Source organism: Malania oleifera, chromosome 2, assembly GCF_029873635.1.
Source record: "Malania oleifera isolate guangnan ecotype guangnan chromosome 2, ASM2987363v1, whole genome shotgun sequence".
NCBI classification, from domain to species: domain Eukaryota; kingdom Viridiplantae; phylum Streptophyta; class Magnoliopsida; order Santalales; family Ximeniaceae; genus Malania; species Malania oleifera.
Window position 1 is genome coordinate 144,782,820 of NC_080418.1, and position 13,244 is coordinate 144,796,063.

At 35.6% G+C, this 13,244-nt stretch overlaps 1 long non-coding RNA gene across 1 annotated transcript; it reads left to right on the plus strand.

Moving 5' to 3' along the window:
• The first annotated feature begins 1,477 nt into the window (after positions 1-1,477).
• Positions 1,478-12,983, plus strand: LOC131147940 (uncharacterized). The gene is made up of 3 exons (XR_009134967.1): positions 1,478-2,157; positions 12,220-12,392; positions 12,622-12,983. It is a non-coding gene; the product is annotated as an uncharacterized LOC131147940 (long non-coding RNA).
• Positions 12,984-13,244: the final 261 nt, after the last annotated feature.

Sequence of the window (13,244 nt, forward strand, 5' to 3'; positions counted from 1 at the left end):
ATTTTCTAAAAAAAGTATAAGCATTTTCAGCATTTGAGTCTGACCCTCATACACCAATTTGAGTGGCCCAACTACGAGTATAGATTTCATATCTTGGATTTGAATTTGAATGAATTTGAACAAATTCTAATATAATTCTAACTCGATTTAGTTCAATTTTACAATTTGATTTTTTTATTTTTCTTGCTCACCCTTACTAGTTACTATCTTAAAATTTTTACATCATCTAAAATATTCGCAGGTGTGTGCGAAGGAGAGTGTGAGGAAGACAAAATTTCAACATAGAATTGAAATAAATGATATAAGATATCTTTGAATTTTTAAAATACAAGAAGGATTCTTTTTATCACATTGAGAAATACTTATCTTGCATTTGAGAGTTTATTTTCAAAGTTTTGAATTGGATTTTTTGAGTTTGGAAAAACATATAGTACAAACTTATATCAAGTTTCATCCAAATTCTATAAAATTTTTGAGACTTGAAATTCATACTCTCAAATCCTATTTTAGAAAAAAAAAAAAAAAAATCTTCCACATAGGATTTGAAATTCACCAATTGTTAATGTCAGCTAGCAGTTAATATCTGAGAAACACTTAAAAGTAATAATTTTTTCATATAAGAACTGAAACCTACTGATTGTAGGATTTCAAGTTAGCACTTGAATCATATAAATTAGAGATAATGCATGTCTTATAATATTTTAGTAGATTCAAATATTAATATAACAACTTGGAGTGATTTTAATCCTACATCGAGGAATTATTTTTTTCACATATTTTTTCTCGAACCATATAAGTAAGAAATCTTTCTTTAGTTTTAAATAATTGAATGCCTCATTAATATACTTTAATATATTTTTCCTCAAAATTGAGAAAGAAACTTGTGAAAGATAATTTTTTAATTATAAGATTGTATAGTATGCTTAGATACATTAAAATATTATAGGACTTATATAAATTTAAGGTTTCCTTCAAATTCAGAGCATTAAGAAAATAAAAAAATATTAAAAATTTATATTTTATGTTTAGTAAGATTTTGTTTGAAACTCGAAAAATATTAAGAAAATGAAATAAAAATATCAAGGAATTCACGTTTTCATATTTGGTTATCGAAAAAAGTAAGAAAATATATATATACATATATATATATATATATATTAACTTCGTAAACAAAATTTTAATTTTGCACACCATTAATATTTAATTTTTTTCAATTTTATCTTATAAAAATAAACTTTCATTGTTAATAGAATTTAATATAAAAGAAAAACACAAGAGAGAATGAAGTTCCCTATTTTTATTTTTATTTTATTTTTTTAAATAAAATTCGTGATCCAAATGGACCATTAAGTAGAGTAAAAAAATAATTAAAAAAATATTAACTTTATGAACAAAATTTTGACTTTATATATTATTAATATTTAATTTTAAAAATTTTGAATTATATTAAAATATTTTTTTTATAAAGTAGGAAATTAAGAAGAAAAATGAATTCCCATTTTCACGAACATTTTTATGCTCTTCACTCCTTGATATCCAGACGAGGTGTAAATTGTTTGCAGCGTTCACAATCAATCATGGCTCCGTCGAATCGTGTTGCCCGAAACCCTACAAAAGAATTCGGTACGTGTACCAATTTAACCCTGTAGCAGCAGTTTAGCTGTTCGTCCACACTTTTCTTAGATCACGGTGTTAGATTTGAGCATATATGTTTGATTGTTGAAGTATAGATGGCGAGACAGATCGGTAATACGAGAAAAAAAAAAAAAACGGTGAAAGAAGAAGTTCAACAGTAATAAGCAATCGAGTGATAAAGATCTGAATGATGGGAGAGACAAATATTGCTGTCATAGTCGTAAACAAGTATTCTATCATTCTAAGTCATTGGGTAATCGCCGTTATCGCAAGAATGAAAGTGAGTCTCCGGATTCTGATAAAAGGGATTGGAGTAAACTACACGAGAGACATGATGAACACAAACGTGGGCATAAAGGTAGCTGAAGGAGGCATATTGGTGGAAATCTGTATTCAAAGTTCTCTTTTGGCTGACAATTTTATTCAAACTCAACGCGATTAATATGACGAATATGCATTCGTTGCTGTTGTCAAAACCAAGGCGAATCTTGAATCATCAGAGAGAATATGTGGAATGATGAGGTTAATTTTTTCCCCCTTTGTTTCTGTTATCATGCGTTCTTACCATTGATATTAGCTTATGCATTGCTCAATATAGAGAATGTAATTGGGTATTGTTTACTATTGGTTTCATGGGCTTTCTATTTTAGTTTTTTGTTTGATCCTTACTTTTCCTTTCCTGACTGTTGTTATTATCTATTAGCTTATTAGTTCTTTGGTCTGTTGTAGTACACAATAGATGAACACAAAAGATGAAACAAAATTCAATCTTGTAAATGTTTGATGGACTATTTGCTAGTGTTGTGAGCTGCAGTTATTAGTACTGTTAAATTTATTGTACATCTTGTGAATTTATTGCTATAAAAGATTGTAAGGAATGAGCACATATGCATGAGGCTAGTGTAGTGCTCATGGAGGATAAAGGAAGGGTGTTTGGAATGCTTGGGGCACTTACAACATCAACCGATTAACGTTCCAATAAGAAAGTAATATAGTTATCATCATAGGTCGTTGGAGCGGAATATGTAAACCTAGCATAACTTGGACCGACATATTGAAGAAATTTTAAGGACACTTAACTTTTGAGGATATATTGTCCTAGATCATGCATGCAAAATGGCGAAAATGGATTCTTGGTGGTGGTGGTGGTGGTTGTTGTTGTTTTATCTTAGGAATTGACAATTTATTCAAATAGATAGCACGGTTGGATTCAGAACAGCCGAAAACCTGCGAAATGGTTCAAGTCATTCGAAAAAGGGACCTAAAATGGCTCTAAAAATCTGATCAAAATTTTTGATCAAACTCCGTTAAACTTAACAAAATATTCTCCCTTTCAACGGAATATGCCCGACACCGTTATTGGCTCCGTTTGCTGACGTGGCAGTGGGTCCCAGATGCTGATGTGGCATGGTGAGTCTCGCTATTGACGTGGCAGCTGACTGGACTTATAGCGTGCTGACGTGGCGCGTGAGGTGGTTGGTTGACTGGGCTATTGATGGGGCGCTGATGTGGTGCTAACAGGGCACTGACTGGATGTTGACGAGGCCGCTGACGGGATGCTGACATCAGCTCTTCTTCAACCTTCAGCTCTCGCCGTGGGCGCGCTGGCGCGTAAGGTCACGTGCCGACTACCGGGAGGCGCGTGGCAACGATGGCGGACTGTCGGAGGTGCGTGTGGTCGCGTGCGGCATTGTGGGACCTTTGTTCGAGCTCCGGTTTGCACCATTGGCTTCGTATCGTCGAGAGGAACATGTTGGTGGGCTCAAAACTCAGTTTTTAAATATTGGGCAGAGACTTCGATTTGGTGATTTACTCCGATCTAGCTCTGATACTAATTGTTAGGGATCTAGGAACAACAATCATACACAAGAAAAAATGGAATACCAGATTTAATGTGGTTCAGTCCAATCAGACCTACGTCCACAGAGCACACCAAGCTCACTATAAACTGGGAGAAAAATTACAAGGAGGAGGAGGCACCGCTCAACTCAACTCTCTCCCTCTCTCTCTCAACACAATTCCACTATGTTCCTCACTCTTCTTCCTCACAATTACACACACATATACATCTCCTATATATAGCCATGGATTGAGGGTGGAGTAGTTGGCTTAATTTCAACCAAGGTGTGCTGGGTTGGTGGTGGCGGCTGCCGGTCTCCTCTGAAAATCAATCAATTCAATAGAAGCGGCTGGGGGTTGGTGTTGCCAACATCTCCACCTACTGTAGCTCAACAGGGGTCGCATTGCTTTAATCTAGGCGTGTTTTTCTTTTGTTCCCTTGAATTTATTGTCCTTGTATGAGATTTTGACGGGGGTAGCTAGTAAAATAGAGTGGATTATTTGTGATTTTCTGTTGTATGTGAGTAGGGAGATTGTCAATCTAGATAGGAGAGAGGCTTGGGTCTTGGTAATTTGGTGCCTAAATATAATGTTATGATGGATAAATGATTATGGCGTTTTTCTTTGGAAACTAATTCTCTTTGGCATAGGGTTGTTAAAATTAAATTTGGTTTTCAGGAGATTGGGTAGGATGATTGTAGCTAGAGCCTCACAAGTAAGTCCATGGAAATAGATTCTTGATTGTTCGGGGGAGTACTCTTGAAAGTCTTTTTTTGAGCATTTGACCAATAGAAACATGTTCTTCTCGTTTCTTAGCTCTATCTAGAAGGCTAATGCCACTAAAAGATTAAGGCTTTTATTTGTTTGGTTTTTCTTAATAGAGTAGCGCTAACAATCTGTTACAAAGTAGGAGGCCTTTTAAGGCTTTATCTCCAAATGTTTGTCTCTTAATTTTGAAAGTTCAGAATCTGTCCCTCACCTGTTCCTTCATTTGCTCCTTTTCATGGAGGGTGTGGAGTAATCCTTTTGGCTTTTTTGGATGGAGTTGGGCGTGTCTAAGTCGATTGAGGAGCTTTGGCTAAATCATTTTCATGTTTTCGGAGGGTAAAGATGGTTTGGCGTTGCACAGGTGTGCAGTTTTGCAGTTTTGTGGGGGATTTGGTTGGAATTGAATGCTTGAATTTTTATGGGAAAGAGGTTGTCTTCGACTATGCTTTGGGATAGAATTCAGTATCTGGCCTCCTCGTGGGCTTTTGCAGCAGGATGTTTCGGAGGAGTTTCTTATTCAGACTTCCAGTTCAATTTGCTGGCTGTGCTGTTTTGATAATTTTTGTTTTGGTTTGGCTTGTGTTGTTTTTTTCCTTTTAAATCTTCTAGGGAGGATTTCTTATGCTCCTTGTTTTACTTCTTGTTCTTCAGAATAAAATCTCTTATTTTTCAATCAAAAACATGCAAGTCCATGGAAATTCATCTCATAGTAACTCTTCTTTTCCTCCATCCTTGTACCAAATATAAGGTGGGAGATGGTTGGATGGTTCGTTTTTTGGAAGATCTTTGGCTCGAGGTTGGATGTTTTTTAGTTTCTTTTCATCTTTCATCTCTCTTTACTTCCAGATGAACCTATTGCTTTCCTCATTATGGATATTTCTGCTGTTTCTTGGGATTTTCTATTCACCATAATGTAGGGAAGTTGAGGAATTTTATTTTTTATTTACTCATGGATTTGTTAGATTCTTTTCATTATTCTCGTTGTTGGGATGTCAGGATCTAGTGTTTGGATAATTTTGTTTTTTGTAAATTGTTTATTCTCAGCTAAACATAAAACATGTCTTTTGACTCTTTTCCTCTTGCTAATAGAGTGTGGAAAATGCTAAAAATCCTTCAAATTAAGGGCTTTTGAGTGGATTGACATTCCTAATAGAGTTAACACCAATCGTATGCTGTATATTCAAAGACCATATATGGACCTCTCTCCTGATATCTGTTTTATGTGTGATGCTAGTTGTGAGGATCACACTCATTTACTTCTAAATGCCCAGTAGCTTGGTGGTTGGTGCTTTTGGAACAAACTGTTTCAGTTGTATATGATTATGCATGTTTAGGATTTATTTTTATTTAGGTAGAAGTATGGTTAGGACTTAGGAGTTTGTTACTTTAGGGTGATGTGCTATTTTCTTCATGTTTGCAATGCATGAACCAATTGCATGATAACTGTGTTTCTTATTTGTGTCTGTGCGTGTTCATGTTGGTGTTTTGGTCCTCTCCTTCATAGGAGACTCTGAACTACTATGGATTGATTTCTCATTCAAATGGAAATAAGTGGGCAGCTTGTGTTTTTATTGCAAGTCCAAATCCCTGGACATCATCTTTTGTGTTTTATGATAATTCTGCTTGTTATTTAGATGTTGTTTCTTTTATCATTTATTTAATTTATGAGAGGTGTTTTATGATAGAGGTAGTTTAAATATGAATGTCATATTTTCTATTGAATGTATGTGATTATTTGATTTTAATTTATGATTAGATGTTCTATGATAGAGGTAGTTTAAATATGAATGTGATATTTTCTATCGACTGTATATAATTATTTGATCATATGCCTTATGAGCTTTAGTTTATTTGTCTAGTATCTATAAACACTTTAAATTTGATGATTCCATGCTTAATGTTTCAAACACTTTAATTGAATGATTCCACGTATGACCATGCTTGACCTATGGTATGATTTGAATTAATTTAGGTAACTGTCATTTGGAGGATTAAAAATATCAATATACATGAAAAGAGTACCAAAATGGCAAATTGAGGTGCTTCGCCTTTTCTTGAAGTTCGTGAACCTTATCAATTTTTTTGTGACATAATTTGTGAATCTTAAGACTTTCTTTAGGATAACTTTCCAAGTTTGGAGTCAAATTAGGTTTTTGTTTATCTTTCCTAAAAATAACAAGATAATGACTCCATTATTTAATTTGGATTTCTATAATCCAAAATTATGTTAATTAGTCATTGTATAGGCTTCTATCATTAAGTTATATCCTGAAAATAATCGGATGACAATTCTATTATATAATTTAGATTCCTATAGTAAAAAAATTTGGTTAACTAATTTAGGGGTGGTGGTCCTTGTGCATGACAGGTTATATAAGTTCCTACTATTCAAATTTAGAGGGAATCGGAGCGGGGAATGAGTTCATGATTCAGATCGGCTCAGGGTAGGGAAATGACTCAAGGCTATAATGAGATCAGGGCTTGGAATGAGCTCAGGGATTGGCATAGGCTAGGAATTGTTATCGTAAAATGAGCTTAGGGCACGGAGCGGGTTAATGGATCGTGATTGACTGTTGACAGAAAGATAACTTAGGACCAAGATGAGTTGAGGACTGATAGGGTTCATATTGTGTTGGCTTAGGGCCAAGAAATAGCTTTGGGTCAGAATGGGCTTATGGATCAGATAGGTCTAGAACCTAGATTGGCTTAGGGTCAAAATGGGTTTAGGATGTGGAACAGGGTTACTATTTGAATTGGCTTAGGATGGGAAAATGGCCTATGGCCATAATGAGATGAGGCTTTGGAATGTGTTTAGGATCTGAATCAACTCAAGGCCAACATGATTTAGGGCCAAATGCATTTGGGGTTGGAATGGTTTCGGGGTTGGAATGGTTTCATGCACTTGACATTAGGACGAAGGTGCTATTATTATTATTTTTCTTAAATTATTGAAACCATTTTCTATCATTTATACTGTACAAATCAGACTATGAATGAACCTCAGCATTTTTTTTTCTCTTTTCATTTGCCTTTGTAATATTTTTCTGTAGACCTACACAAAATTGATCTCTATTTTCAAAATAACATTAATTCTCAATGATAAACCCATACTAAAGTAATAGAGCTTCTTTGAGTAAAATAAATGGTACATGAAGTGCAAAACATGAACAGAAGATGTGCAATAGAAAGAGAGGTAGCATGGCTCGTAGGGCCATATACCCTGTGCGAGTGGTGTGGCGCTGCTTGATTGGGTGCTCCTTTGGCACAAGAGCAGCACAACATGCGCCACAACAGCGCCTTTGGTGTGCTTTGATGTGAATGGTCAACAGTGTGCATCGCTCTTGTGGGTCACATGCTGCCAGTTTGTTTTAGCCCTTGTTTAGAATTATATATATAATCCAAGACCTCAAAAGTCTATAAAAAGGACTTGCAAGGTGATCCTATTCTCATCTGCAAATAATGGAAGACTTCGAGTTGGATGTTGACTCTTAACTTTACTTTGGGAAGAGAACAAAGGTCAGTGTGGTATCAGGCCAAGTCAATGAGGAAATTTAAAAACAACTCCTGAAGACATGCCTAATCTAGATAGTATGGCAAAATTTGTGAAGGGTCTTGACTGGGTCGCACATGTACTTGAAGAAGCCCAAGGTGACTCCACAGTTGGACAAACTCATCTATGCTTGATATATTTTTTTTCTCAATTTTCATGCCTTTTTACCCTTATTTAGACGTATAATCATGGACCAAGGTGAAGAAACCTAAGGTGAATTCCTCCACAATTGGACAACAGTTGGACAAAGCTCCTCTATGCTTGACGTTATTGTTATTATTACTATTATTATTTTTGATTTTCATGTTATTTTTCCCTCATTTAGACCTATATTCAATGTGAGACTCTCAAAGTATGTAAAAGAACCCATAGGAGGATCCTATTCTCATTTGTAAAGAATGGAAGACTTTGAGTTGGATTATTGACTCAACTTTGGGAAGGAAAACAAAGGTTAGCATGCTATCAGGCTAAACTTTGTTTACTGCCATGGTATTGTCGTCAATTGTAGCTTTTTGAGGAGTGTAGCACATTATTAGGATGCTGAAGACCATCTCCTTCATGAATGAGCTTTGCCAAATATGGAGGAATTCTCCTGGGGTTCTTTGGAATACATCTGCGACTCACTGTACTTGATGGAATTTGTTATACTATCTAGATTAGATCTGTCTTTGGGCTTCTTTTCAGATTTCCTTATCTAACTTGGAAAAAGTAATTAATTTCTCTGCTCCTCCATTTTCAAAAATTGTCTAGAAGTTTAAATTCATGCTTACTCTTTGTATTGTTTCTTATTATTTACTTCCTACCAAACCTTGTTTTGCGGACCTTTTGTACTTGAGGTGGAGAGGGGAGGTGCGCAATCCATATTATTTTACCAAAAAATAGTCAATGAATTGGATGTATTTGACCTATCCCCCTCAACTTCCTTTTAATGGGAGTGCTTTTTTTTTTTTTTTTTCTAGGTTCTATTAATTTTTTTCCCTTTTTCATAAATGATGTTGACACTTTTGATGATCATAGATTTGGGCCATGGCGTATTTCATTGTATCCAACCAATTGCCCCTTTTGTTGAATGATATCTCTAGTGCTTGTAGATTCTTGTCACTTTGTTTGATTTAATCAGGAGTGTTGATGGGGTCTGATTGTAAATATTAGCATGGAAATAGGAAATAAATTAGTTAGTGAAAGGACACACAAACCTCCATTGTTTTGTTTGTGCTATACGAGAGGTTATCCTAAATTTTGTAAAACACTCTTGTAATGTACCAACCTCTTGCCTCCAAAAACTTTTATGTTGGTTTTGAAGCTTATCCTGAAAGGCGTGTCCCTTTGCAATACATGGGTTGTGTGCAGAACAACTCGTGGTGAAGAAATGCACTACATTCATAAAAGGCTAAACAGGTATGGAGAAATATGGATATGGTGTATACAACAAGTGGTTGGTGCTGTCCTACATAAAAGGGTTGGTGCTTGGTTCCAGGGTTGACTATATGCAAGGTTTCCTATAAATTAAGGCACATGATATACCCTTTGGGTTGAGGGTTGCATCGTCCAATGATACATGTGCTCCTGTATGATATGTCTACTGTAGCAAGGGTTTTAGGTGATTTCAGGCTATCAACCTTTCCTTGTGAGCCTACCGAATCCTAAACTATAATGAGTGATTTCTCCAAGTTCATGCCAGCAAATCTATAAGTAAAATTGGAAGTATGTTGGAAAAATTCAATAAAAGCCACCAAGAGTAATTAAACTCCGTTCTGTTTCACTTAGAGATAAGGGAAAAAGTTAACAGCATTAACTTATTTGAAAAGATAAAAAAACACTAAAAATTGAACTTTCTTTCGGTGCATGTCTCTATAATAATTCATATATATACATACATACATACATATATATATATATATATATATACATACATACATATATATATGTATGTATGTGTGTGTGTGTGTGTGTGTGTATGCGTTGTTCTTTCTTCCTCTTACATTCTGTAGCTTGTGTCTTTTTTAACTACCAAGATAGGTACCCCAAATTGAGGGTGAGGTCTATTGAGTTTACAGTCTCCTCCTTCAATCCCATTCTTCAACTGGTGAAGTGTGAGCTTTATCATCTGTGTGTTCAATTTCTATAGTGATGTTGGGCAGGTCATTTGGGATAATGGACATGTGCTACGGCTTCTAGATCGCTTGCACAATGAAGTAGAAGGAACTCGCTTATGGCCTAAATAAGTAGATAGTCATAGTCAATTGTCCCACCATAAAAAGGTGTGTTTCTTCGCCTTTCACCAACCTCTTTATTTTTTTATTTTTCCATGCATATATTCCCAGCCATATCCCACCGAGTCTCTTGAGTAAATCAGAGGGCCTGACATGAATATATGAGTTAAAAAAGATATCATTCAACAAAGGGGCAACCAGTTTGAGGTGCTCAGTGGTCCAAATCTATGATTATTGGTCGTTTGAGATTGTCTTAAAAAGGAAAAAGGATGGCACCTGGAGAAAGACTGCACTCCTTTTAAGTTGAATTTGATTATATGTGAGATGTGGCCATTCCATTAATATTTTGGCTAAGATAATGGGGACTATGGACCTTCCTCTCTCCATGTCAAGGACAACAGTGCTCAATATCCACAGTCAGCGCATGAACTTTGAGTTGGAGAAGCTGCATGGTCTTTTTGGATGTGAAGGAGCAAAAACCACAGCATATTGATCTATCTGCCTCGAATAGTTAAGAGTAAATTTCGTAAAGGGTCCTTAGAGTGGGGTGCAGCATGACACATGTTTGGAGAAACCCCCATGATCCCAGCAAAGTCCTCCACAGTCGGACGAAGTTCATGCATGCCAAACGAAATACTTAGTATTCAATATGCCAATAACGTGCCAGATTCCTCAAAAAGCTGCAATTGACTGCAGCTCCTTGGTTGTAAACAAGGTTGGCAAGCCTATACCATGCTAACCTTTGTTTTTTTCTTCTTCCTAAAGTATAACATCCATCTGCAAAACAGGACCTTTTAGTCTTCCATTGTTTGCAAATGAGACTAGGATTAACCCCAAGGGACTCTTATACAGAGTTTATTAAGTCTCACGTTGAATACAAGTTTAAATGAGGGTATAATGTGTGGAGAATGAAAGAAATGAGTTCTAACTTGTTTACAATGCAGAGAAACAAAATTTGAAGAAATTTACGAAAGGCTGTGTGCACAACTCTCATAGCATTAGAGGCGCTTTTTGTTTTGCTCCTGCAACAAAGCCCTAACCAAGAGGCATAGTGATGCTTGGCACAATGCATTTGTTGTCCTCTATTTTTTTTTTAATTGCCTGACTTCTGTTGTTATTTTGCATTTCATGTACCCTTTCCTTGTTACTTTTGATACTTGAAGTTACCTTTTATTGCTTTATAATTGGGAACTACTAAATTCTTAATTTATCTTTATAGATAAATAGAAGTGAATATATTATCATGGATTTATGGGTTGTGGAGAGAAAAGCAGGAATAGGTTCTTGGATGATGGTTCCCAATCGAGTCTTTGTGTCTCTATGGCAGCTGCAGGTCATGAAAGAAGGGCTTTGCAGATGATCAGGGAAGGGAAATCTTTTGATTTGAGACTGGATACAGTGGGAAAGGGCAAGTTTCTATTTGTGTTGGAGTGGAACCCTAACTCTATGTTTGGAGAGGCCTTAGATTTGGAGTTGTATCGGATTTCAATAAGATTATAATGCAATTATCATGGGCGTGCTCTGCCACTGAGCTAATAGCCCGTCATGCGGGCCTCCCACTGGGGCCTGCTAGAAAAAATTGTATTGAAATTTATCCAAATTCACCCAAATCCAAATCCAATGTAAATTTAATCGATTGGTGAGATTATCTTTGTCACTGGTGGAGTGGTTCCTGTAGGGTGTGTGTCGGTTTTTTGGATGTTTGATTTATATAAATAAAAATGAAAGAAGTAGGTTTCAATATAACAAGCATTTTGGTCCTAACGCCCTTTGCTTGAAACCTCCAAGCTTTGACCTCATTCTGCCCTTGAGATGATCTGGGTCTTTTAAGCTGTGCTCATTTTTGCCTTGATCCATTTCTAGACCTTTAGCTTGTTCAGGTTTTGAATTCATTTCTTGCTTTGAGCTTGTTTTTGTCCTCTAAGCTGATCCATGTCTTGAGCCAGCTTGAGGTACTCTTAAACTCATTTTAGTCACAGCCAGTTCTTGGAACTGAGCCATTCCCACTTTTTTTATTAAAAAAAATTTCTGTACTTATAAAATTGTTAATTGGTCTTTTATTCTTTCTGCCTCATTTAGAACAAGACGATACCATGCACATCCTTCAGTTATTCTCATTTGTTCAACTGTAAAATGATCATCACTTGTACATTTTTTAGCTCTATATTTGTACAAAGATTACTGATTCCTCAATATTTTTCATGTGGTTGACAGAAAAATATGCAAGGGGTCATAGTTATGAAGTGCTGTTTATTTTATAATCATTAATTTCTCAAAGGCTCTTGTCAATCCCTGCAACGACAATGACAAAGTTCATATGTCTCAAGTGCTATCCCTCTGGAAGAAAGACATGCATGCCCATACACCCTCCACTTAAATTGTGTCAGGTAAGCAGTTTGACCCTACACAAACATATATGGCACGATTTCAATGTAAGGGGCATAGTACTTCTGTGGCACTAAAGTTTTTTTCCCACCTGATAGGTAGCATGCTGAAAATCATTAGAGAATAGATCTTTGATCTTCGATCCTAATCAATTTGTTTATATAATTTGACAAGATCTGTGGTTTTGATATGCCTCTTTATGTGAATAACAAGGAGAATATTTATATGCAGTTTGACTCCCAAGTCCCAAGAGGCCACATGCGTGTGGTAGGCAATTGTTGTTTGGTGCGTGGAGAAGCTGAATTCCAGATTGACAATCTAGCTTGGAAATTGCAACTTCACATATGTACGTTTGCTGATTCTGCTATATATTAGCACAATGGACATGAATTGGTTTAAGGTTCTTATTTCTTAATTTTACTTGAGTAATCATTTAGTATTTCAACATTTGTTCCAAGTTGAAGTCCTAGAAATCCTGTCTGGATGAGGGCTCTTCTTGGAAATGTAAAATGGTCAAGATTAAGCTCTCTTTTCATTTGTCGATCGATTGGTTGATAAAAAAAAAAATTACTTATAAATTACTTTCTCAAAAAGGGCATGATTAGATCCAAGATTTTTATCTTTTCTAACAAAAGATGGATAAATAAATAGAAGAGAAGTAATTTCTTAATTGTAGACTGCATGAACCAAACCTTTTCTTCGCAAAATTAAACTAGGATTAAAGAACAACAACATGCTGATATTAAATTTAAGGGCAAAAGATGCTAACCTTCTCTAAGGTTTGATAAAAAGACAATGACCTCTTTTAAGGTTTTAAAAATTTTAGAGACTGAGGTTTTAAAATTCCCAACAAT